General features: G+C 41.5%; 1 protein-coding gene across 4 annotated transcripts in view; it reads right to left on the bottom strand.

Annotated features, from left to right (window-relative positions):
• The window catches only part of NRG1 (neuregulin 1), a 452,226-nt gene that overhangs the window by 148,114 nt on the left and 277,676 nt on the right, over positions 1-26,436 (bottom strand). The window lies entirely within an intron of this gene.

Below are 26,436 nucleotides of genomic sequence, written 5' to 3' on the forward strand. Positions count from 1 at the left end.
TGACAGGGAGTTAAAAGCATAAATATAAGCTTTACAGCCTCCTCATCACAGGGAAAGGCTTTTGCTGCAGCCAGACATTATAACCCACACTATACACCTACCTCAAACCTCAGCTTGGCCATATCCTTTCCCTGAGGCAAAAGACAACAGGCTTGGAAGCCCATCAACAGAATCAATATCAATTAAGGGTATTTTGGACCCAGAAGGGGACACTGCATTGAAAAGGCTCAGCCAAAACATTGTGGGGCTCCAGCTGATGCATCTCAATTTATACCGTGTTGTAGCAATAAAGTTTCTTTTAGGTGTAAACTTTCAACCATTTCAGGCTTTCTAAGTTACAGACCTCTAATATTCCACACAAGTACTGATCTTTGAGTACAGGCTCTACAAGAAGATGCAGCTCCCCTGTGAGATGCTGCCCTTCATTTGACCCCATGCTTTAGCTACAAACCAGCCACTACTGTGTCCAAGGTATAGGCAAAACACCTATACTTGACCTTGCTTCCCCTGAGGCTTAAGATGACACCTTTGCCACATAACTGGGGAGGGCTAATATGGGGTACTGCAGCTGGTCTGCTGATGGGTGACAGCCTGTAAGTCCATCCTCGCCCAGCTGTGCCCTGCCTGAGCCTCCAGGGAGTCACTATGGCTGTGCAGTGCCTCCAGCTGCAGGGCATTTTGTTTCTTCAACAGCTATAACATTGTCCAAGGACACAAATGCCCACCGTGGTCAAATGATTCTCCATAACATGCAGACCAGGAGCACTCAAAGAGACACCAAAAGGTCTCCAACAGAGTCCTGTGCAAGAAAATGTCCTAGCAAACCGGGCACTCTTGATTATGTTTTGATATCTGCTCCTTGTGTGTTTGTGGAGACTTGCTGGCATCAGTTGCTGTTAATTACTTTTCCAATAAAACAAAAAAAAAAGCAGCACCATGATAACCATAATTATGAGAAGCCTAACTAAAGAAGTGATATTCACATGTCCAATTAGTGGGTGACTGTTGAAGGCAGAAGCATGGTCTGTCCCACACGTAAGGCAGCCTTTCTCACCCCAGGAAAGAACAGGGAAACCTTTAATTTCCTGAAAACTGAGCCCAGTATAAACAGTGGTGTTTGGGAAAACCTGATCTGGTCTGCAGTGAGTGACCAAATTAGGTGATGCCTGCTGTGACACCAGCAGAAGACAGAAAATGGATGAAATAGTCTTCCATAATTAAAAAAACCTCTGATTAATAGGAAGGTGACAATTTTTTCCATGCACCTTTGCTGCTGTGGACAGCGAGTTTCTGGCAGGAAGTGTTCTAGACATCAGCAAAATGTCTGTCAGGGAGACTTCTCTGGGAATGGCATCCATGGATGCTGTACACACAGAGTAGGCACATCTGTCAGGGTGGCACTGGGATGGATGGGGTAAAGGCCCAGTATTTCATGATGAGAAAATCTTCTCATATGTTGGTCTCCATTTTCTCCCACTGCCCCGGATAATTTTGGAAATTTCAATGTGTTCTCAAAGTGCTATGAAAACAACTTTTGATTTTGAAAAAACAAGTGCCCACACACCATCCTGAAACCAATGTGTTTAAATACATACACTTTTAAAAGTGTGTATTTGTATATGTATATATATATATATATATATATATATATATACACACACATACATTTATATAATATGTAAATATTGTCTGAATATAAAATTTTCAGATTTTAAAATTATAATATTTAAAACTTCCAACAAAAATAATTAGTGTTAAGTTAAAGCCTTACTACTTGTGTTAATAGTTTCATTCTGTCATTATAGAGTTAAAGGTATCGCCTTTTGGTCACTATGTAAGAAAAGGAGCTAGAGAGGTTTGAAATACAAAGGCAATATTTCTTATTTTACCATATTTCACTTGTTATATTCCTAGTCTGTGTCTTGCATAAATTAAAAGCATCACCACAATTGCAAGGATGAAAATTTTTGTGCTAAGGACTTCAACTAGTTATTGACTGTTCTTTCAACATAGCAATGTGAAACTGGGAATAAAAGAAAGATGCCATTTTGTTCCTGATTTTTATTTTAATTCAGTATTATCTGTGCAAAATGACTTGCAGATTTTTTCTTCCATAGGAGCTGTCAGTGAAAAAAAGAAAAGTGTTAAATTAATATGCTAAACTCTTGCCATATTTCAGGAGTTACCGGGAAACATAAAAGAGGATTTAATCAATGGCAGTGACCCTCACTAATTCACAGTAACTCGCTGTCCAAGCATGCAGGCTCTCCAGGGAAAACACTAAAAGCTGTTCACAGACATGACAGAAAAGAGATTGTTTCTTGGGTTTTTTAAATTCTTTTCATTTACACTATGTTTGTTTCCTTTCAGTTGCAGTTTTGCAAAAGTTAATCAGACCTGCCAGGCATATGAGAAAGCTTGTGCTGATAAAATTACAGCATTGTACACTTGGATCAAGATCAGCCACAGCTTCCACTATTGCAAGAGGTAGCTGACTTTCATCACAGTCTGTGCCAATTCTACAGTGCTGGTAAGACAGGACCTTCTCTGCAGGGTAAAAATGCTTTTAGAAGAGACAAAAATGCTTATAAATGATAACTAGACATGGTTCCCCCGATACTGCCCCCCCTTGCCTCTTCACCCCTTCCCCCTTTGTCCCCCCATCATCTCCTGCCAGCCTGGCTCCTTTCCACCTCTCCTTGCTGTGCCTGTCACGCAGGACGGCTCCGCCGCCGGCGAGGCTTCTGCCCACTGCGTGAGACTGCCCATGGCAGGCAGGAAGGGCAACAACAACACTTTCTGTGTTCCCTACATGCAGATGGAGGTTGAAGTGCCATCGGGGCACAAGGACTCAGCAAAAATGAAAATGGAGGGGAGTCTCACAGCATTTCCTACAGGTCACTATTTAATAGGGCAGTGCCTTCGTGAGTAGTTCTGGAATGGCAGCAGCAGAGCCCTTACACATGCCATCCATCACAGAATGACAAGGGCCAGGGAGCAAGGAAAACAGACAAATCCTGAAGAGAAACTGCATAAACTAAGTGTGGAAGTACCCTGAAAGAGGAGCTGCTTGAATGAAAGATGTGGTGGGGCATCTACTTTATCTGTATTCCTTGTGCCAAAATGCGGTAGGGCCTCACATTTAAGAGTCAATTAGACACACAGAAAGGCACCCAGACTTCTCACACTACCCAGTCAGGATGTCTCTCTGTGACCCACAGACCTCCCCTGCTTCGACAGACTTTCTAAGAAAGCAACAAGGGTGATAACAGCAAGGGAACACAAAGCAGTGGAGCAGTTGTGTCAGCAAAAACCCCACACAGTTTGAAGGGCTTAACAGCCAAAAGCAAGCAAGGCATTAGATCTTTTCTTATTAAGATGGCTTGAATAGCTGTCATTTTGCTAGCAATTTTTTTCAGAAACTTATGTCTGCTGGCCTGCATAATATCATTGCAGATAAGGAACACGAATTTCCATATTCTCTCTGCAAAAGACTCACTGATAATGTATGAGTGCAGATAACTTCTTCTCCCCGAACTTGTGAGTTTGGCAAAGAACATCAATCTCCTCACTTTCAGTGCTTGATTGTATAGTTAATCTGCATGGAAGCTCAACACATTGAACAAATTAAACAGGAAGCCTGCAAAATATTATCACACAACCACACTCAGCTGAAATTCCATGAGTGGTTGTTTTGATTTCCCTGTCTTTTCTTTCCCTAGGAAGGCGCAAAGCCTTTTGAGAGCCTGAGCACAGGAATGTATTAGGCATGCTTGCCACTAGGCACATGTGCAGAGTTTGCTGCACAAAATTGTGACCAACAGCTTGGTGAGGGGTAATAGGAGCCACAGGAATAACACCCATTGCCTTGGCCTCAGACATACTGTCTTTTTTTTTTTTTTTTTTTTTTTTTTTTTTTTTTTTTTTTTTTTTTTTTTTTTCCCTGCATAATGCTCAAGGCAGGGAAGTAATGCAGGACAAATTATATTATTTCCAAAAGCCTTCTCCCCTTGCATATGAGATCGTAATCAAGGTCAGGCTTACCATCAGCAGACCAGGTTTTCTAAAGATATAAGCTGCCCTTTAAAACATATACTGCTCCTGCTTAGACAAAAAGCCTCCCTGCAAAGCCCCCCAAACCCTAACCAAACAAATAAACAAAACCATCAGGCCAAACAGCTACAAAAATCCACAAACAAACGAATAAACCATTAAAACTCACAAAATTCGCATTGCTTCTCTTGGTTTTAATCCTCCTATTATTCTCTCAGGCAACATTTGAATTCTGAACACTTTTCAAAATCTGACTATTTCCTGCAAGCATGCTGAGTCTCTGTGCAGATTACCTACATGATAAAACACTGCAGGCAATGGTAGGAGATAATCCCAAACATCCAGCTTTCCAAATTACCAGAGTAACTGAACACAAGCTGAAGGACTGAAAAAACCAAAATAATAATTTAGCTACTTAATGGGAACTTCTGAATTCTTTGGAAGTACTGCCAGATACATTTCAGCTTTAGGTCCTGATATTTGTGCCTGAACTGAAAAGCAAAAGAAAAATTGCAAACCTGACATTTGTCTTGAACTATACATAAAACCATTCATTACAGTGTTACTAAAATGAAATTTTACAGAAATTTTAGGTATTGCAAAGGCCAAAAGAAAGGGGTGTACCAAAGGAAAGCTAGAAACGTGGTCAGGAGCCAAGAAATAGAGCAATAGAGAGATACAGCACTACAGCCATGCTCTTTAAACACTGGAATAGCATGGAAGCAGCAAATGCCTCTGTAAATCAGAGTGACTAGTCCCAAAAGCCAGTCACAAAGCAGCTGCTAATCTGATAACCAGGTTTAGGAATGATGGTACTGAAGTCTCACTTGTTCCTGTCAAAGTAATGCTGCACCAACAAATCCATAGATCTCTACCTAAAGTATTTGTTTATTTGGCATGAGATCCTTTCAAGTGCACGCCAGTGTTCATGGATACTTACCCCTAGCCATGAAACTGTTCTGTGAGCTTTCATTAATCTTCTCTGTGGTCTCTCTGCCACAAGCCCAGTAAACTCCACCAATGGGGTACCATGGGCCAATTCATAATATCAGCTTGGGAAGGAAGGATTTTCAACAGGACACTGAAAGTGGGCAGACGGAAGAAGTACTATGCACATAGACTAGGTCTCACTCCTGCACCCCCACTTCTACTCAACAAGAAAAAAGCATCTCCAGTAGAGTGAAAAAGATGGTAGTGACAAAACAGCATGTCTAGAAGTATTGTGTCCAGGAGGAAAGCTGGAGAGCACCCATTTATTCAGTGTAACATGATAATGACAGGCTGTCCATTCTCCTGCAGGCACTCAAGATATCAGTTTCTGAACTTAGGCCTCCTCAGAGACAGGAACTGTGTTCAAAGCAAAATGTAGGTTTTGCAAGAGAAGCTGGGTGTGAGCAAGTGCCTAACCTAAAGATTATGATTTAAAGGTCAACACTTAATTTATTTACTGATGATCGTGTCTGCGGGAACACACTGCCTGATTACATTAAGTACTCTCTCCTCTGGTTCTCAGTGCTTCAGCTGACTCCAACTGGCTGCATCCCTGGTAAGCTTTGATGATCCTGTTAGACACTGTCAATACAAAAATCTGATCATACAGACAGAAAATGTAAGACAGTGTAAAACAAATGTAGTTGATATCCAAAAAGTGATGCAGGGAAAAGAAGCTTGTGAAGCTGATGGAAGACTCTGCAGGTCCATACTAAGTGCATAAAAGAGGACTCCAGAATCTTTACTTGAACACTAAAATTAAAGTAACCCAAAGCACAGAAATGCTGTGCAGGATAAGTCCCATGGACTTCAAGGGGATTTGCAAGTGCCCAGTGAATTTTAAATCTTTTTTTCACATGAAGCCATGTTTGATTTAGGAGCTGAATTTCAGGTTTGCAGATTTAAAGAAGTTAGACTCAGGTTGTGTGCCTTGAGGTCAGATGAAAGAAGGAAGTGCAGTTTGCCACACCATACATATATCTCTTTCTCTTGTTCGTTCTCCAGTGTAAGAATGTTAAGCACTAGCTTCTACTTTTTCTTGAAAAAAAGCCATTCAGTAAGTCATCAAACAGAGGGCAGTGAAGCTGATAGAACCACATAAAAGCAAAGGCTGCAACTACACTGTTAACTTGTTTGGGTCTCAGCCTTTGTTTTAAGGCCAGAGCTGTAAGGTTCAGCAGAGCACTGGACTGAGAAGCATGGAAAACTCAAACTTTGGGTCTCAGCTATGGTACTTGTGAAACTACAGTGGTGTGCCCTAAGATAATGTTGGGAAGAGAAAACCCAAAAAAATGGTATAAATTCAGAGGTTATTTCTCTGCATTAATGATGAAAACCCATTTCTTTGGCAGTTTCATTTTTTTCTCTTTTTTGGTAGAATTTACTTTTCAAAATAGATTCCTTAGAGCTTTAGCTTTTCAGTCCAGGGTCTCAAAAGTGCTGCAACCATCTCCTCCTTTTCCTCTCACATTCCATATTCTCTGTCCCATCCTTGTTTTGACATCATCAGAAAACACAGAGATTCTGTGTGTGAAATCCTGTAAGCTTTTAAAATCCTATGAGCTAGATTATATTTTGTAACTCTTGTTTTTTTCTCTGGCCTCCAGTTGTTTCTCCACTCTTTCAGCATTTTTGCACCATGCTCTTCACACAGTTCCAGAAAGGCTGGGATTCTCACATGAAAAGGACTGAATAATTGTTTTTTTCTGATCCTAGTCACAGAAGCCCATTTTTACTTCTGGCTTAAACTGTTTTCTTGGCTTTGTAGCATTTTCTGATTCTGCAACAGTTCCACTTCACAGACAAAAAGTACCATGACTCAGCCAATAAATTGCTCAGTGCAGATCTATCCACAGCAGGCTTTTACATGTCTAAAAATGCTCCTCCTCCTCCTCTTGAGGCTGTGGAAGTCTTAAGAGAAGGAATAAAAATACACATCCAGCAGCACAGCCAGCACACTTGTACATCCCTGGTCAGAGATATTCCTCATTGAGTATGGCACATTGTCCCTACTCCACCAGCGAAAGCTCAGTCATATCTGTATAGAAGAAACACCCTGCATCAAGCAGAATTTAAATAATAACAGACACTGTTACAGTCACAGTATTCACATAACCTTTCCCAGTATTAAAATAATTTTTCATGTTGAACTAGAAAATCAGAAGAACCCGCTGTTCATAGGTATGTCTTACTAAAAAATGATAAAACAGGGAGTAGGGAGTGCCATGGCAGGAGAAATACAATGGAAATGGTGGTCAAAAGACAATTCCCAGAAGGTGGAATGAAGGTTATCTTAACAGGTTACCACTAATCACCTTCCCCTTTTGGGTTCGCAGAGCTAGTCACTGCCACTACCAATAAGGAGACACGACTAATCTGAGTTTAGGGATATAACCACTGGAATGAATAATTAGCACACAGGAAGAACCACGATGGAATTCCCCAAAACAATCGACTCCCTAAAGATCCAAACAATCTCCTTCTCACAAAGTTCACACAGAGGCCAACACTTTTCACAAATTAGATGAGAAAATGTCCGGATATCCCAAGGCACAACTGGAAATTTAGGAGGCTCATTTGTCTGCTATTGTCCCTCCCCACAAAGAACCACTAATCTATGTCAAAGTTTTGGGGTGGGAGGGTAGAAAACCTAATCTGTCTGCTGGCTTGCTTGACATGAACAGAAAGGAATTAAAATCATAGAAATGAATTTGGGAAAAATCAAAATTAATTGGAGCATTAAAATGAAGAAGTTGCTGTTGTATTATTGGCTACATAAAATATTTACAGCAGTGTGAAGAATTTTTCAGCTTTCAAGACACTGATTTGCTCATGCACAAGTCAAACTTAACACTTAACACTACTAATAAGGGTATGGTTCCTTATTTGCCACTTTCCTTCCCCTCTTCTCTTTTAAATTCTTTGTGGTCAGCTCTCCTAGCAATACTCCCTTTCTAGGACTCGTGTGGGTGTTCAGCACAGGCTGTAGAAAGATGCAGGCCTACAAAAACATCTGTGTACTAAAATACTGCACAGACTGGAAAGCAACAGTGGTTCTTCACTGTTCTGCAACGTCAAAGGTTTTCTAACAATTTTCTTCTGGTGTTAATCATAGACAGAGCAGAGGACGTGCCAGTCCCATCCCAGCTATACAACTACTAAAAATATAATGTCTCCTGCCTCTGCCTGCCTTAAACTCCACCAGGTAGAAAAGGAATGGAGGTATTACTGGTGCCTCCATTCCTAACTCAATTGCTTTTGTGCCTCCATGCTAAAGGAAAAAGGAAAAATCACAAGGTCTGACAATTCCAGAAGTGACATATTCAAACACCCAAAGCAAAAGGATGAGTCTGTTGGAAATTTAACTTTTTTTTTTTTTTTTTTTTTTTTTTTTTTTTTTTTTTGCCAGAAGGAGTACAAACCGTTTAGCCAATGAGACAGAAAGCCATTTGCTGCATTTCAAGAGCCAGGAAACTGGATACACGTGGATATTACAAAAAAATCATGTGCTCAAACCCAACCCAGCAAAACTTTAAACATGGCATTTAACATTATGGACTTACACAGTAGGCAGAGAGATCTCATCATGTACACTTCAACCTAACTTACTTCCAACATACTTGAACTCCACATTTATACTGTGCAGCTATGGCAAATCAGAAATGGAAACTGCATTGAATGAAAAGGAAGCATTTATGTCACAACTGTTTGGAAATGTATGTGCTCTCCTCAGACAAATGAGAATTTAAACAAAGTTCTTATAAATACTGCTAAATACTTGCAATTGGGAACAGCCTGCAAAAATACATAATTGGAAATCTCTCCCTTGGCTAAATTATTATACAAGATTAGACATCCTTTCAAACACCAGCCTCTAAAAAATCCATAACCACGTGGTAAGTAAAGCATGCAGATACCTGCCATGGTATAGCAATCACTCATTCCTTGGAGGACAGACAAGACAAATTATGCACCTCTGAAAAGATTTTGGACTCTAGGCACAAAAAAAAAAAAAAAAAAAAAAAAAAGTATGGAAAATTATATGGCTTTTTAAAGTATATTCCAGATCAACAGTGCTGGAATTGCATACTGGGAAATGTGTGTGAACGGTAACTAGTGATCTATACAGGAGTGAAATCTTCACACAAATACAAAAAAACCTGTGACACAGATCTCCAGACCATCAAGTCCAGCCTAGAGCTTCTGGTCTATAACAGTGTAGCTCACACTGCCAGATCAACATTTTGTCAAGATCTCTCAATGGCCTTAAAATCTATGAGTACTTGAAAAAGACTAAAACATGCACCAAACAGTTAGTAATTTTTTAATACTCTAACTCTTGTGATTATGGCCATCAGTAGCTACTGTCAAGGAGGAATTACAGTTTTTATTGTAGAATAATGACACTCCTTACGTAGAAGTCCCCAGTGAACCTTGTGGACCAGCTGGAATATTTGAAGGGTAGTAAGCAAAGTGTATAATTTACTGAGCCTTATTCCTCAATCTAGAGTCTCCATTAGCAGAACAGCATTTATATGGTAAATTTTAGCTAAAAAGGAGTTGGAGAATAAATTCCACATAAATTCTGAACAGACTGCCAGCAAAAAGAATAAAGACATGGTAAATCACGTAAAACTCCCTTCCCCCACTAATTTTTTTAAACTTACAAGTGGTTTTTGTGTGTCACAGTTTTGGATAAAATCACACCCTGAAAATTGATTATATCAGTTTTCCAGTATCCAGGGCTTTATTTATTATGTGATAAGAGCTGAAGGCCCAGCACAGAGCTAAGGTAAAATTCAGGCCCTGTGAAAATAAAATGCTCTGTCATTGATTCGTTACAGCTAGACTTTCACCCCAGAAGATGGAGAAATATGCTACAGTTTCACTAAAGGGAAAAAATAGAGACCTTATCTATATCCAAATTTGCAGGGATTTAATTAAAACATAAATCAATTATATTCAAACCAATGCAAAGTCTCACTGTGAACACATTTAAACCAATTTAAAGCTGATTTATTATTAAACTCACATTAAAATAAATTCTTTAATAAATTAAGTTGAATCAATAAACATCTGGATTAAATTAGTCCTAACAGGTCTTTCTAGAGGCAATGCTCTCTCTGCCTCGATAACATTAAGAAATCTGACTTTAATGACAATGACTTTGTAGGCTAACACTCACACATGCATTCAGCATTCAGGGTAGAAAGACATCAATGTGATCATAAACTCCTGCACAAAAGGACTGATCAGACCAACGTCCCATCCCTTTCTTAGCCTCCATTTTGTTTCATTCTCAAGGAAAATAGCCTTGAGTACAATGCAACCATTTTTCTCCTACTGAGCTGGAGATTTTTGTATATCATCTTCTGTGGTTTATCAGTTTCATATAATTTCTGTTAGAAGTTTCAGTTTGCTGTAATATGTGCAACAGGAAACTTTCCCTTTACTTTTACTTCCTATCCAATGCATCAGCTTCAATTACAAATGGTGTGGACTGCATACACATGGCATGCAACATAAAATGTGCTTTTTTTGCTGCTGAGAAATTACTGAAGAACACTAACAGAACACCTGCAAACCAATCTGCAGCAAAGCTACTTTCAGAGTCACACTAGACTTCAAACAGCTCTGTTCATGTTTGGACAGGAGAGCTGCAAGGAAGGCAGCCATCTACATAATCCTTACTATAATAACAGAATCTAAAGTTTCACACAGGAGTGCTCTGAGACAACTCCTCAGGAAAAGGTTCAGGTTAAGAAAAGCAACCCTGTGAGGTTGGTGTCATCCTGCAGCAGCCTGGCAGATTGCTTATCTATTACTTGGAGAACCAGAAATAAAATAAATTCTCCAGCCTCATCACATGTGGCTACTGTGCCTCTCTGAAGGTATCTGAAGTAAATAACTTCAAAATCTGCTAGAGGAGGGGCTGCTCCTTATCAAGCACAGAAAGGATGCTTCCCCAAGCTAGATGAGATCAAGAATGAAAACAGGTTAAAATCTCCCTTAGGGACTATCTGCATAGTGTTTGAACTAATTCTTACATAGTACCAGTCTTTTCCTTCTTAACTAGTCTTTAAAAAAGACAAAAGAAAAAAAAAGAAAAAAAAAAAAAGGAGGGGGAAGAGGAAAAGGAAGAAAGAGGAAAAGGAAAAAAGAGAAAAAAGGAAAACAGAAAAGAGAAAGAGGAAAAAGAGAAAAAGAAAAAAATGGAAAAGAAAAAAGGGAAAAAGGAAAAAAGAAAGAAAAAAGGAAAGAGAAAAAAGAAAAAAGAAGGAAAAAAAGAAAAAAGATGAAAAAAGAAAAAATGTAACTCCCCAACCAACAACCAACCAACAAACCCTCAAGAACAAAACAAAAAATCCCCCACAGACCAGTCTTTCATAAACCAAACAAAACTACATTATCCTAAAATGATGGTACCACATCAAACTACAATCTAGATTTTCACTGGAAATAGCACACAACAGGCAGAATGCATAACTTTCTCTCCAACTGTGCTGAGCTCTAGGGGGTTGCCAGTCATCTCTTTTGTCCACATTTTGTAGAAGACATGAGAATGAAACATATTACACAAATATAGCAGAGATAAAAGCACAATCCTAAAAGGGTTTCAAAAAACAGGGGTTTACAAGGGAAACTTACGCAATCCCAGCAGCAGAGCCACCAGGTGTATTAAGTTTCCTGTAAGACTCAGTCCTGCAAGGTGACATGACAAGAGGTAACAGGGCTGTCTCACAAGAAACCAGTGGCAGGTAGGATTCACTCCTTGGTACTGTGCAAAAGCTGAGTCTGCTGTTTACTGTAAATAACGTATGCACACAGTTTCTCCTTCCTACAGGTGATTTTTGTTTTGTTTTGTTTTGTTTTGTTTGTTTTGGTTTGTTTTCTTGTTGTGGGGGGGTTTTGTTTTGCTTTTGGTTAGTTTTTTGTTTGTTTTGTTTGTTTTGTATTTTTTATTTTTAAACTTTTGGCTGTTCTCTCACAGATTGTTCCACTGCCTAAGAAGCAACACGCACATCTCTGCTCAGAAATGCAAATTTACTCTCTTTTTTTTTTTTTTGAGCTGGACTATGGTCTGAAGTCTATTGAGCAGACCAGGACTTTCTCTTGGGTCTCACACACTCTTATGTTTGGGTATCACAACAGCCAGAATATTCCCTTGTTAACTACAATCTGGGATCCTACTAAAACACTGGAGGGAAGATAAACCCCTGGGGAGATGCATCAACACATGGGCTGAAAACTCCTGTGATGAAGAGACAAAGAAGTGATACACCAAATCACTTCCTGATGGACTGGAACCTGGTTCCAGACATGTCCAAACGTCCATTTCAGTATTTCCTTCTGCAAAATTTGTCCCACACTGCTAAGTACATAATAATGAAAGCTATGACAATGAAAATCATGAAAGATTGATGGAAGAAGCCAAGGAAGAATCACAATAGTATTAGAAAACAACGTTAAGAAAAAAAAGAACATTAAGGACTAGTTCACCGCATCTGCTGAAATTTAATATCCTGAGTCCCCCTTCTGGTTGCAAAGGGAATTCTATGTAGGAAGCAATAAAGTCGGACACCATAATTGCTAGAAGAAATGGAAACAATTAATTGAGCAAAATACTTTGTAGATGATAAGCATTCTGTTTTCAGAGTATTAACAGATTCTGAATCTGTATCTGGCTACTGAAAGACATCATAAAACCCAGTGGCTGAAAAACAGAATGAAAAAGCCCAACAGTATAATTACATTACGTCTACCATGTTTTTTCACTTTAATTACTGTTTCTGGAAAGAATTTAAAGCATACTTTGGATTTTGAAAGACATTATTTCCAGGTCTGATCTTTTTACATTTTACATCTACTTGTTCCATAAGGTTCATGAATTTCCAATAGTAAATGAACAGATCAAGGATTGAGGAAAAGCAGCATCAAATTAGTGTTTTCCTGAAGCCTATGGAACAACCAAGCTATTTGCAATGGAGGAAGAGCAAGTGAGCACCCACAGTGTGTTCAGGGATTCTCAGCAGCAACTCTGACACGAGTTGAGAGAGAATAGAGCAGGATCTAAATCCAGCAAACCACCAACAATGTGATTGTCTCTGGTGGCAGTGCACAGCACCTCCATCTGCAGCCTCTGCAGACCTATACAGAGCTGACTGAATACACACCAAACATGGAATGTAAAATCATGGAAGCCAAGGTTTCCATACCAAGAAAGGCAAATAGATCCAGGGCCAGGTCATCCTAACCCTTCTAAGTAGATTTAAAAAACTATATATAAAAACAGAAGTTTTAAATTCCTCAGTATTTATCAATGCTCAGGAGATGGCATTGCTTTTGATAGGACTTAGATGTTTATCCCCATGACTTGTTTCCCCAATTAAACCATTATTTAAGTAATCAGAGGAAGCACTGAACTTAAACAATTTTTAACCATCTTTTCTAATATTAACCATTTCTTTAACCATAATATTTAACCATTTCTTTTCTAATATTCCAGTCTTTCTTCATAAAGAAAGAAAAAGAAAAACAAAGGAGAAAGACTGCCACTGGCTTCTAATTCTTATGACACCCTTGTTTGTAATTAAGCATAGCCGTTAATTTCAATTTGATAAATCAGTTTTCCAAGTTCTGAGGATATTCTATCTCTGTAAGAACAATACAATTTTTTACTTTTTTTATTTTAGGCTGGAAGATAATGTGTTATCTCATGTATTAGTTATCTTATTGATTATTCTGCAGAGGGATAGATAAAGATCAAAATACAGAAAAAGACAAGGATTTGGCATTAGCTGAATCTACCAGACCCCTGAGAAAGGAGAAAAGCAGAAATTTTATTAAAACTTGTTTTGAATTCAGACTCAGCAGGATCACTAAACAAGTGCTAGGAGTGACTTTATTAGTCACAATCGAGTAAATGGTCATCAATGGTCATCACATGGTGAGAAAAGGAGTCACCTCAGTTTTAGACATAGATTGAAGAGAAAAATACTTCTTTTCATCTTTTAACTCTTGTTCAGCAATTTCACTGTGACTTGATCATCACATTGAATTAGATGAAAAACATTAAGAAAACATTTTTGCAATCAGCAAAACAGGCAAATCTAACATTCAAAAAAGATCTCAGGCAAATTATATTTCTGCACATTTGACCTTCCATGTGGGGAAGCTAGTTAGTAGGATGGGATGTGAATTCACAGAACTCTGGTCATTTTACTCTCAGCCACCCCAGGCATTAAATTATTATTGACTGACATAGCTTAACTGCATTTTAAACTGGAGTACCACGTTCGAAACCGCTGACATGAATGGTCCTTCACCCCCAAATACTGAGTCCAAGTGAATCAGGGAAGGTACAGAGAGCCCTTCACATCATCATGCAGGCACTCTGCCTAGCAGAATGCTTGTACTGGATCCCTTCTTATGAGGTGTGATGTGAAATACTGTAAAACTGGATGTCTAGGCAGGGAGTTGTCCATCAGGGCTAATATTCAAGAAAATCTCTCTAAGGCAGGCACGTGGGATGTGGGAGGACAATAAAGCTCAGGAAGAGAAGACATCGCCCTTAATAGAAGTTATGATAGACTTGTGATGGAATAGCTGCACAGGGACTGTGTGGAGCAGGAACAGAAAATAAGGGAGAAAAATGCAACGAAACCTCAAAATCAGCATAGTTTTCTCCCCAAGCCCCAAGATTAATTTCTAAGCAGACCAAAAACCCGTATCACGGCATGACAAATGCTGTGTAATGTGACTACTCCACTCTCCCACATATCCCAGGTATCCAGGGCAAAAGGGTTCTCAGCACTGCACTGGTGTGTCTTGGTGAGGACTCAATTTCCAGCATATTTGCCTTGCAAACTGTTACCTGATCTTCAGCAATGCTTTTGCACAGCATATCTTAAAGCACTCCTCTTCCACTCCTGACACAAAGGGTTAGTCTCAGTACACCCTGTGGTGAGGGGTCCAGACAAGTCCTTTTGTACCCCAAGTGCCCACAGGATGCATGACTGTGGCACAGTGCAGACTGGAGGACAGAGAAATATGGGCAGGCAGGGGACATGCATCAGGAATTATTAGGGACTTACTGAAGGTGTGCATTTTTCTTGGATTAGTTAAATCCAATAAAACATTGAAGCGAAAATGTCTCTTCCACATTCGTGTGGCTTTGGTATAATTCATGCAGAACGATTAATCTCTGAAAAGGAGCCTCCGCTTCAGGCCTTCCCACAGTTGAATTCATTCACTTTAAAAGTTAATATTTTGAGTGACTTGCCTGGACCATCTGTAGAACTGATCACCTGGAGGGCCTGTGCAAAGCAACCATTTGGCCACAAATTCACAGTTTAGCTGACTAATTTACTCTTATAGACAAGCAATAGTTTTGGCATAAAAGCCTGATCAACTAAATCCTATCCCTCCCCAGAACGCTTACTCAAAGTTCTGCTGTGGTCCAAGACACACCACAAGGGTTCTGGCTCCCAGCTCTGAAATAATTAGCCAGGGGAAATTAAGCAGAGCTGTGTGCACACCTGTGGCTGGCGGCGCTCCCCCGCCTGACAGCGTGCCTCTCCCACACCAGGCTCCCAGGGCTGCCATGCCCGGGATGCAGCCTCCCAGGAATCCGGCAGGAGAGCCCTGCTGCTTCTCATGGAGCCGAGTGGAACCACTGGTTTGGCAAAGCAGCCGCCCGCGAGGGTCTCTGCTTAGAAGATTTATATTTTAAACAGGCAACAGCTAATATCAAGGGGAAACAGATACATTACCAGCAAGTAATTTCCAAGCAGCTAATAACTGTTTCCCTACCCACCAGATCCTAGGATGCATTTTCAGGTTTAAATATAACATATACATTGTAAATAGCGGAAACATCTGGGGTTTATTATAACACCACTTTGCTAGCCTTGGGCATTGTACAACTCCCGCAGGCCACGGTTCACCCCTGACCTGCCAAAGACGATTACTGTACGCAGGCAACTTCCCCTGCTCCACAGCTGCTCGCCTTCCCTTCCCCTCCCCTCCCCTCTGTCAATACTCACTACTGCTATCATTACAGCTACCATCCTAGAGCAGCCAGCCAGAAACTTGGGTTGCCATGGTCACTGCATGGCAGCAGCGTGGCTAAGCAGGCGAGGAAAAGATGATGAGGGTGGTCAGTGAAGTCACTTTGCTCGCTAACCCCAGGGGGAAGTAGGGCTGCCCAACATCATCTGTATTGACAGCCTTTTTTCCTCCCCTGCAAGGCCACCTTCCTTCTCTGTTCCACTCGTTCCACCCTTGTTGTGGGTTGGACATGTCTCAGTTTCCCTTCCTTCCCAACTTTCAGTCTCCCACTGAGCCAAAAAAATGTCCATGTGCATCTCCCCTACTCTTCCTGCAGCCCTGTCTCCCAGACACATCTTGCTCCCTAAGTTCTCTGCTCTCACTCTTCTCCCTCCTTTTTTAGGTCTCCACTGAGGACCTCTCTACTCATTAATTCCCCCACTGCTCAATGACCAGCACCACAAATCCCAGTCCAGTCCCTGCTTTTCCAACAATTCTCCTGTTCCTTTGAACATGGTCCCAACCTGACTTCTCCCTGGGTAATATCTGTGTAATACCACAGCAGTACTGCAGGCTGGGCATCTGATTTCCTAGATGGGCTAGAAACTTATCCTGGGCTCATCAGCAAGGGGAAGGCATTTTAGGGCTGTTGGTGCAAGGAGAGACTGCAAAACTTTTTCTGAACTAATGCAAAGTGTGAATTTAAAGTACTTCCATTACACTCTGGTGAGGACACACCTTCAGAAATAAAGTGATCTTAATTCTCTCTGGTTTATAGCTAAAAATGATGAAAAAACACAAGTGGTGATCCAATATGTCTTAATGTATGCACTTTAAAAGCTCGTTTGGATGAGCTTTCCAGGTGTCCCTGCATAAGCAGACCACTGACCACAGACTCTTGCCTTCCAAGCCGTTTTTGCTTGTATTTGATTCTTCCTGCTGAATGCCTGAACAAGTGGGCAGGGAAGCAGCGTTTAGTGGTTCTGTTCAGAAACACAGCAGAAATCAAATACAACCTGTGTTCCAGGAGCTCTGTCTGCTGCAGAGCAGACCCAGCAGCCTCCCAGCCAAGCCATGACCAATTGCACTCCTGTTTACAGCTTACAGGAGAGTAATGCCCATTCACAGGAACTTCTGTTACAAGAAGCCTCCCTGAGAGTGAACAACCATTTCAGCAACAGTACATACATTTGCTGTCTTCTACAAAGCTTCCCTGCCGCCCTATCTTGATTAAAGCCTGACTGATGCTATATCCACCCTGGTCCTGAAAGCTCACATGCTGATTACTGGAGCAGTGCCCCTCTTCTCCCCCTTCTCTGTAAGGTATTGGTAAACTTATGAAAATAAACATCAGAAATGTATTGCCTTTTTAAGGTTTTATTACTCAGTAGTCTGGTAAAATCCTATTTCTGAGGAAAAATGATATGTAGCATTGTCTTTTTTTTTTTTTTTTAATTTCCTAATTTGTTATGTTCAATCTATGATCAATTTTAAAAACATCCTAGAATTATGCTATGGTAAAACAAATGCACATTTAGAGAATAAATGGAATTGATTATCTTCTGGAATAAAAGGCCTTACTAAATGACGTATTTAAATATAACCCCCCAATCCCTCTCTGAAGAAGCACCTGGTAATTCACTTTTTGGATCAAATTGCAACTCCACAAAAACTTTATGACCTCATGTGGTCTTTCCACCTCCACATTCCTACCTAGAAACATTATATTCAGTATGTTCCAGGCAAGAACTGAGATAGAAATGAGGATGGTGGTTCTGGGGAAAGAGATATAGCAGACACAGGACAGAAGCAGAGCACTGAGAACATGACAAATAGACAACTGTTAAAGAAGGTGCCTGGAGATGCTGGTAGAGTCAATCCTGGGCAGATGTATGTTCTCCTTTCTTGTTTATAAAACCCTCCAAACCCAATAATTTCCCTTGTCAAGCAGGTTCACACGCTGATTCTTCACTTCACCTTCAAGCATATTTTGTCACATATAAAAATGGCCATTCTGATCAGACAAAAATTGAGACTAGCCTAATATTGCATCTTCAACTACAGTGAATTATGGGTGACAGGAAAAAAAACAATAGCCAGCAATCATTGGCTATCATGCCCCTGGACATGGTGAAGCCCTAGAGGTCAGCAAGCTGCATTGGAAGCAGGTGAGATGCTTGGGAGCCTTAGTGGTGTGATGCAGATTCAAAAGCTGCCTCTTATTCCTCTGGTGGGGCTTGGAGGTGGATGGAAACCTCGACAGGCTCCTAGGCAGGACCTGGGTCTGGTGAGGTGGGGCTTTCCACTGGAACAGTGATGACAGCCCTCGAGCAGTCTTACTGGACAGACAGGTGCCCTGTTGATGGTCAGGAGAAGATGTGCAAACACTGTGAGGGTAATCCTGTCTCATGCTTTTTATCTTGTCCACTCCCTGGTTTAGAGCCAGCAGTCACCATGGTTTTCTGATTGGAAATAGCCTCACAAACTAAATTCACTTCTAAATACTCAAGTTGTTCCTCATCCCTCAACTCCAAAGTGATTTATAGCTCTTATTTGTGCCTGGAGTCTTTGGCATTGATCTGAAATGAACTGAGCTTTGCCAGAAACTGATAGTGAGAAACAACATGAAATGTGCTATGAAACAAGGCAATTCTGAGCCCCTTGGTATTTCTTTAATCTGTTAGGGGAGTTGTTAACAAACTGCAGCTTTAAAAAAAAAAAAAAAAAAAAAAGAAAAAATAAAAGTGAACTCACTGCTTTGGACATTTCTACACTTCCCTGATGAGCCATGGTGAGATTTCTGCTTTTCCATGAAAAGTTTGTTTCCTCACATTATCAAAACAAGTTGCATTTGTTCCTCTCTATAACATTAACACAGAATTAAAAGAGTTATTCGGGAAAATACACTGCCTTCTCACAGAGGCTTTCAGTTCTATTCTTTAAGGATAGCAGTGTTTTCCAAATTTGTGCCATCCAGCTGTTGGCATATTTCACAGGACCGCTCCCCAAGGAGGTCTTTCCAGGAGTTCCATCATTTTTATGAAACTGCGAGTTAAAAATGTCTTAGAAAAGAAGTCTTTCATTTTCTTTACACCTCCCCAGTGGATAAATGATGTGTTTTAATACATCTCTAGGAGGTCCTGAAACTCAAATCAGCTCCTCTTTGCTGCAGTTGTGATGGACTGGAGTGGATGTGTGTGCACAAGTCTACATGTATGTTTACACTTATATTGCTCTAAAATGACTCTGGGGAAAAATAATTTAGAGTTTGCCTTCTCTTTGTGAAAGCTGTGTAGCTTAGAATACAATGAGTAAAAGCTATGACCTTGCTGCTATACAGAGGGTAAGATGAAAAAGATGCCAAAACAATTCCAAACGTACAGGTACCCGATTTCACACATCAGATGAGTTAACCACTAACCTCGACAGCAAACATTAGACATTCAATTTAATTATCTTTGTCTGTTATCTCTTGGCCAGCAGACATGATACATTATATCAATTTCTTCCATAAACAGTTTTTGTGGGACAGAAGTCCTTTCATTATTCTCAATTCAAATAGTTTGCTGTTTCTTTAATTGCATTTTTACCTGGCCCTTTTGGGACTTGCCAAAGGAGACCTAGGATGGTTTGCTTAGAGTTTAAGATATATGTGTAGGGTAAGAGAAGGGAAAACCTAGATCTAGGCAAACAGCCCCAGCTAGTTCCATTTACCAGACTGCTTAGGGAAGTCATTAAGCTTAAGTCTGCAAATATTCCCAGCGATGTTCAAGGATTTTCAATGCATTCCTTAAAGGCCAACTTGTGTATAAGTAAGGTGGAGGATCACTTTCCTTTCAGAGTTTAGGTGTGGACACAACAGATATGGTGCCCTCAGAACTGCCTTTAATGGGTAAGAGGCATGGGATAAAACTTGCTCTTGATGATTTTGATCCAGATGCCCAGAGGAAGAAAACCTTCCATCACAGACTTAAGGGGGAAAAAAAGCCATGAGCAAATCAGTGGCAGGATACCATCTGTAGCAATATCACCTCTGCAGCTGAGAGGGAACATCAGGCAGAGCAGTGGACACCCTCTCTCCTACCCATTACATGTCCTCCTGCCATTTCATCTCATTTTCATGCTTTTTCCCTCTTGTCAGTGTCATGAAGGTAGCTTCAGGGAAGCTCACTGTGGCAGCAAATGCTCAGCACAACTTGTCACTGGGGACAAGTCTGACCCTTTGAAAATCAAAAGGGAAACAGACACTAAGAAATGAAACTAAAGATCCTGGACAGAAGATCTATATAGATCTAGCTTTAATGTCACTTGCATTCAAAGTCAACTTGAGGAAAAATCATGGAACCCTAGAGTGAACCATGAGAAGTATTTAAAAATCCGCCCCGGGACTAAGCAATCCTCAGCCATCTTTGGTGTCCAGGGAATCTGTCTTTGCACCTCCCCTCAAGAGGAAGCAATGTCACTGGCAGCAGCTGTGCAATTAATTCCATATCTTCAAAACAAAATGCCTAGATGAAGCTACTTCTCTCTCAATGTCTCTTAGAAATTATATCCCCTCCCTCGGTCTTTTTTTTCTGGGCTGAAGTGACATTCTGGTAACAACAAGCTCTGCCTTCATCCTGTTGTCAGGTACAACTCATACTGCAGCCAAAGAATTGGTTCCCCTCATGCAATCCACCTAGAAACTGGTTTGTTCCAGGCCTGAAAACTGGCCTGATAATTGCTGTCAGTTTCTAAGATTCAGGAGTGAGCTGAAAAAGGATGAGAGAAGACAGCAGATTTGGAGGTAGAAGCAAAAACACTGACTGCTGAGTGGATGCCAGTGGATTCTGGCATTTATAGAATTGACATGAGTCTCAAGAGGGACCTTGCACCTAGAACGAGGGATGATGGCAGGATGCTCACTACAAAGAGACTCCTCGCCCAGGTGAGGTGGTCTCCACTCTAAGTGTGAGGACAGAGTGGGATGAGAGACACCTTCACCCACAGATGGGAAAAATAACCAAGGCATATCAATGCCAAACAACCTAGGAATGGACCTAGTTAACAAGACAGTTATCTATTTTAAATCCCTCTCTCTGACCTTGTTTCAAAAACCTTCCTGCCCTTACTTCAGTTTGCTGTTATTGGTCTAAAATAGTTTTCCAATTTCTGACCTTGCTGGCACTTCATAAAGCCAGGAAAATCCATGCTTAACATTAGTTTCAGTCTGGTTGATAAACAGTTTCTCTTTTTCCACAGTTCAACTTGTCATCCAACATTTGCAGTACCTTCTCACATGCCATGAGCAACATGCTTAAGAAAAAGTTGAATTTAAATCAAAATGTACCAAGACAAAAAAGATAGGGCTAGGACTCCTGGAATCTACAACACTAAGTCTGGCTCAGAATGTCTGCCAGACTAGAAGCCTGTAACAGAAAAAAAAACCTTACCCAGTAATTTCTGCATTCATCCCATACCTTTTGATTGAGCTATAGCCCATCTTTCAAAAATTATGCCAATCTTCATCTCAGATGCTATGAGGGACAGAAATCCTTCACATGCCCAGGCAAGTTCTTCTGCTGCACAACTGCCTTAACTTTTAAAAGCATTGCCTTTTGACTAACCCCACAAGTGCACTAGCAGCTGCATTAGTCCTCTGGAGCTTGACAGAGAACACACTTTTTATGGGGCATCTACTTCTGCATTTCCAGTCCACTCTTTCCAAGAACAGGGTCACCTAGCAGCTACTGTGCTTTCAGGTTTGTTTTTCAAAGGCTTAGCTAACTTGTCCTAAAGTAGCTTCACTTGAGATGATCAGGACAGTGCTCTAAAGCTGGCATGGATCATGCAGAAGTACAGCAGAGAGCAGAAACAAGGAGGCACTGGCTGCCCTGGGATACTGGTTTTTGCAGGTCATATTGTTCCCATTGGAATGGGGAAGCTCTGCATGGGAGGTTTCTCTTTCATTCTTGCAAAAGTACATACTGTCCTTGAAAGCAGCCTGCTGGAAAACTTTTCTAATAAAACTTTTTCACTGAGGGTTTCTCAAATCCTGCCAGTGACTTTCCCTGAGTCTGCAGGTCTGGCACAATGGCATAGTTGACATCTTCTCCGATACTCTCCATCCCCAATTTCACCCTGTGGAAATAGCTCCTGCCATAGTTCAGTGGGACAGCAATGTGCCTGCTACCTAAAAAGACGCCCTCCTCTTTCTATGTCCCCCGAAGCAGACAGATCAACAATGCACAGTGCCCTCCAGGAAACTTATTTGCACAAACGGAATCTTTTTGACATGAGTGAGAAAAAAAAAAAAAAAAAAAGGAAAGTGACAGGTTGGTGATACCTGTGTGTTATGGCCATGTGTTAGAAATCAAGGTGGCTTGAAGGAAGAGGTTAAACTGAGAGTCAGAAGACTCTGGTTTATGTGATCAGACTGATCTGTTGTGACTTTGGACATGCAAATACTGTATGATCCTAGGCAATGGGAGTTTGCTCCACAGAGGGTGGTATGAAGGACAGAGATTTCAGCTAGCATTCAATGACTCTGATGGCACAGACATCACCAGTTTATTTGGTGCAAATCAAGAGGACATGCAAAAATATATTCACAGAATAACAGGACCACCCATTCCAAATATAGTACAATAACTCAGAGCAGTTTTCAGTGCTGTTTTGTATACAGGTGCAATGTGGCATTAGTAGAACTGCCCTTTTTTTCTCTTTTCTAAGTTCAGTGGACTTCCCAAAGGAAAACTGAATAGACTATAACTGTAGAAGCCAACAACCCCACTGAAACATCACACCTTCATGTGCTCACACACATAGAACACACACAGATACACAAAAAGTCTCCCAATATTGGATTTAGAATTTAACTCTTTTGGCAGTAAGGGCAGTGATTAGAACCCGTATCTATCACCTGCACAACTGGATGTTATGAGGGACTCTGTTTAGTCATGTTAAGCATGCATTCATGCTTTGGTAACTGTCTTCAAAGGGATTAACCATTAGCCATTGGACATGGCATGTGGTTGACTCTAGGGTGAAATAAAAGCTCTTAAGGCAGGAGAAAGGCACTGAGCAAGGCTCAGCCTGAGCCCATGTTTGAATGCCAAGCCCAAACTCCCTGACCTGGATTCCCCCTGCTTACAGAGGTGGAAGGACCATCAGCTCATAAAACCTGAGGAAGAGATGCACAGAGAGAAAGAGTAAAGGCTCCCAAGTGAACTGCCACAAGCGGATTAACATCTCCCTCTTCCTCCCTGACCTGTGAAGCCTGTGGACCTCGTTGTCAGAGCTAGGATTCAAATGGCCCATAGTGAACAAACTACATAACACGGTCAATTTCTTCCCAAATCTAATGCTCCCACAGAAAATTACACAAGTAGAAACACAAAACCAGACACAAGTTGTATTCTGTGCATAAATGAAAAACTAGCAGTTACTCCAGGCAGGAGGTTATGTTAAAGATCTTTATCAGTCCCTTATGAAATATCTTGTTTTACTTTTCTTTCATTGTTTTTTTTTCTTCATTAACAAAAATAGAGCAGATGGGATGGACAGGAAGAAGGGGGAAAAAAGAAGGAAAAGGATGGAGGGATAACAGAGAAGAAAAAAAGATGGAGAAAAGAAAGGAGGGAGAAAGAAAAGTATGGAAGAAGGATAGCAGGACAGATGGATGGAAAGGAGAAGGGGAGAAAGAAGTGAAAGAGAATAAGGACAAAGGAAGGGAAGAAGAGGTATAGACGAAGTGTGATAGGAAAGGAAGAAGCAAGAGAATGAATGAAATAAAGCATCCCTGTGCCCTCACACTGGACGATTTCTCATATTGCATGAGATGAGACCAGATTGTATTTCAGGACCAAAGTCTCCCTCACAGCTCCTCTACCATTTCACCGCACATCCACCGACCTTCCACACAACACAACAGCCTTAGGAGCCCCCAGCTGAACCATCCCCTGGTGCTGGTGAGGCGCCCAAGGGCCGCGGATCCGCGGCGCTGCCGGGACGGGCACGGCGCTCCCGCCGCACCCCCTCGCGGCCGCCGCGGCGCCGGCAGCGCCCCCCGCGCTCCGCTCCCCGCTCCAGCCCTGTGCTCTGCTCCCTGCTCCCTGCTCCAGCTCTGTGCTCCGCTCCCCGCTCCCTGCTCCAGCCCCGTGCTCTGCTCCCTGCTCCCTGTTCCAGCTCTGTGCTCTGCTCCCTGCTCCCTGTTCCAGCTCTGTGCTCTGCTCCCTGCTCCCTGCTCCAGCCCCGTGCTCTGCTCCCCGCTCCGTTCCAGCCCCGCTCCCCGCTCCAGCCCCGCGCTCCGCTGCCTGCTCCCTGTTCCAGCCCCGCTCCCTGCTCCAGCTCCGTGCTCCGCTTCCTGCTCCCTGCTCCAGCCCCGCGCCCTCCTCCAGCCCCGCGTCCCTTCCCTCCCCGCCGTCACTCTCTCCCCCTTCCACTGCTAGTTCGATTGTTTTCTTTATTTCTAAAGCAGCGCTTTCATAGACGCCTCCGCACGCAAGCACCGCAGCCCGGCCCCTCTCTCGGCTGCCGCCGCAGCCCCGGCACCAGACTGACTCTCCCCGCACAAGCCACTGCACCGTGGATTTTCTAGACCTGCCACAAGACCCCCTGCCCGCCGAACCCAGGGCTCCGTGTACTTGAGGTAGCAACTGAGGGTTAACCACCTCAAGCACACTCGAGCGGCTCTTCGCACAACTAGTGACTCATACAAAATACTGACACTTGGTTTGTTTTCTTGTATCATAACGGAACACGATAAACTATCAGTGCTGTTAAAGGCACATTCACTCTTGTTACTTTTGGAATGTTAGCAAAACACTGATTTGGTAAGAATTCATAGCATTTCCAGATCCTGACACCCTGAGACACAATTGTTCTCCACTGTTTTGCTTTTGGTTACAACCACCTGCCTCAAAGGGCTATCACATGCTTGTGGATAGATTGAAAGGGGGCTGGCAGGGGAAGGGAGATGCTTGGAACGAAGTTTTCCACAGTTCTTCATTTAACTCACATTACTTTAAGAATAATAAATTGCCACTTAGGTGCCTAAAGTCGAATGTATTGTCAAACATCTTCCATGGCTAGGCATTTTCAAACCAAGCACCCATTAAGTTTTTGTGAAAACTGTGACAAATTCAGTAGAGGAGATGAAAAATGAGATGCTCCACATAATGAGTGCTGAAGTATTCTGAAATATCAGCTGCATAGGATCCTTTTTCTTTTTCACTTATGAGTGCTGTTTCAAACTGCCTCATTCAACCTTTTCCCCCATCCCTTTTCAGTTATTTTTTTCAGAAATATGAAAACCCCACAATTACAATAGACAAATTCAGATTTAAGAGTTAGCTCGTAAGCTTTGCCAGGGGTTAAGGTTTTAAAAATCTATGCATAGCTTATCAAGATTTCTCATTCTACATGAAAGATAAAAATTTTGTTCAGCCTTCCCCAGCCATCAATATTTACACAAAGTTCAGAACAGTTGCTGGATTTATTGCACAGGGGAATGTCTTTCCATACACATGCAGTATTTACTGGACAACTGTACTGGTATGTTCTCACCACTCTGTTTGCATTCCCATGGCTGCAGTCAAGTAGTACTTGTAGTGTTAATTCAAAAAAGTTTGAATGGTGACTAATCTCGTTTATTCAAAAAAACATGAATGCACCCACATGCTTTTTAAAAGATTCACTCTCAAAATTGCTCTAAAGATTGTGTGGAATGTTTGGAGAATGCAGGCATTGCACACAGGTAGAGAGGTTTTCCTCACAGAAAAATGTACAAGCATTCCAGCAGCACATAAATATTTTGGACTGGAAACATCAAAAGAAGTTGTCACTCCTTCTAAGCAATAGTTTACCTCCAGAAGTAGACTGGTTTTGTCAGAAATCACAACTTACATTCCATCTCCCAGACTCTTGTCTTCAATTTATGTTGAAACAGTGATCAGTCTTTTGATAGATCTTTATGAATATTGAATATCAACTTAAACTTAGCGATGCTCAGACTGAGCTCTAATTCTCCCAGCCAAGCTCCTACCTGCAGCTTGGTCTTTAATGTGATCAAAACCATTTCTTCCTCTGGCAACCAAGCCTGCTACCAGGATACAGTCAAAGGTTCTGCTCAGTCACACTCATCTCATCTGAACTTTGTGCTGTTTATTCTGTGAAGCGGTCTCCAAGCTCTAGCATTTTATGTAATTCTAAATTAAACCCTCCAGGAGATACTTATTTTCTGTGTCAATGACCACAGTCTCTCTACTTTGGGCTCTGTTAGTGCAGGTGTTTTCAGAACAATGTTGCTGAGGCCAGCTCACTGAAATGATGATTGAGACCCATTTGATGCTTTTCCCTCTTACT

Source organism: Oenanthe melanoleuca, chromosome Z (assembly GCF_029582105.1).
Source record: "Oenanthe melanoleuca isolate GR-GAL-2019-014 chromosome Z, OMel1.0, whole genome shotgun sequence".
Taxonomy (NCBI): domain Eukaryota; kingdom Metazoa; phylum Chordata; class Aves; order Passeriformes; family Muscicapidae; genus Oenanthe; species Oenanthe melanoleuca.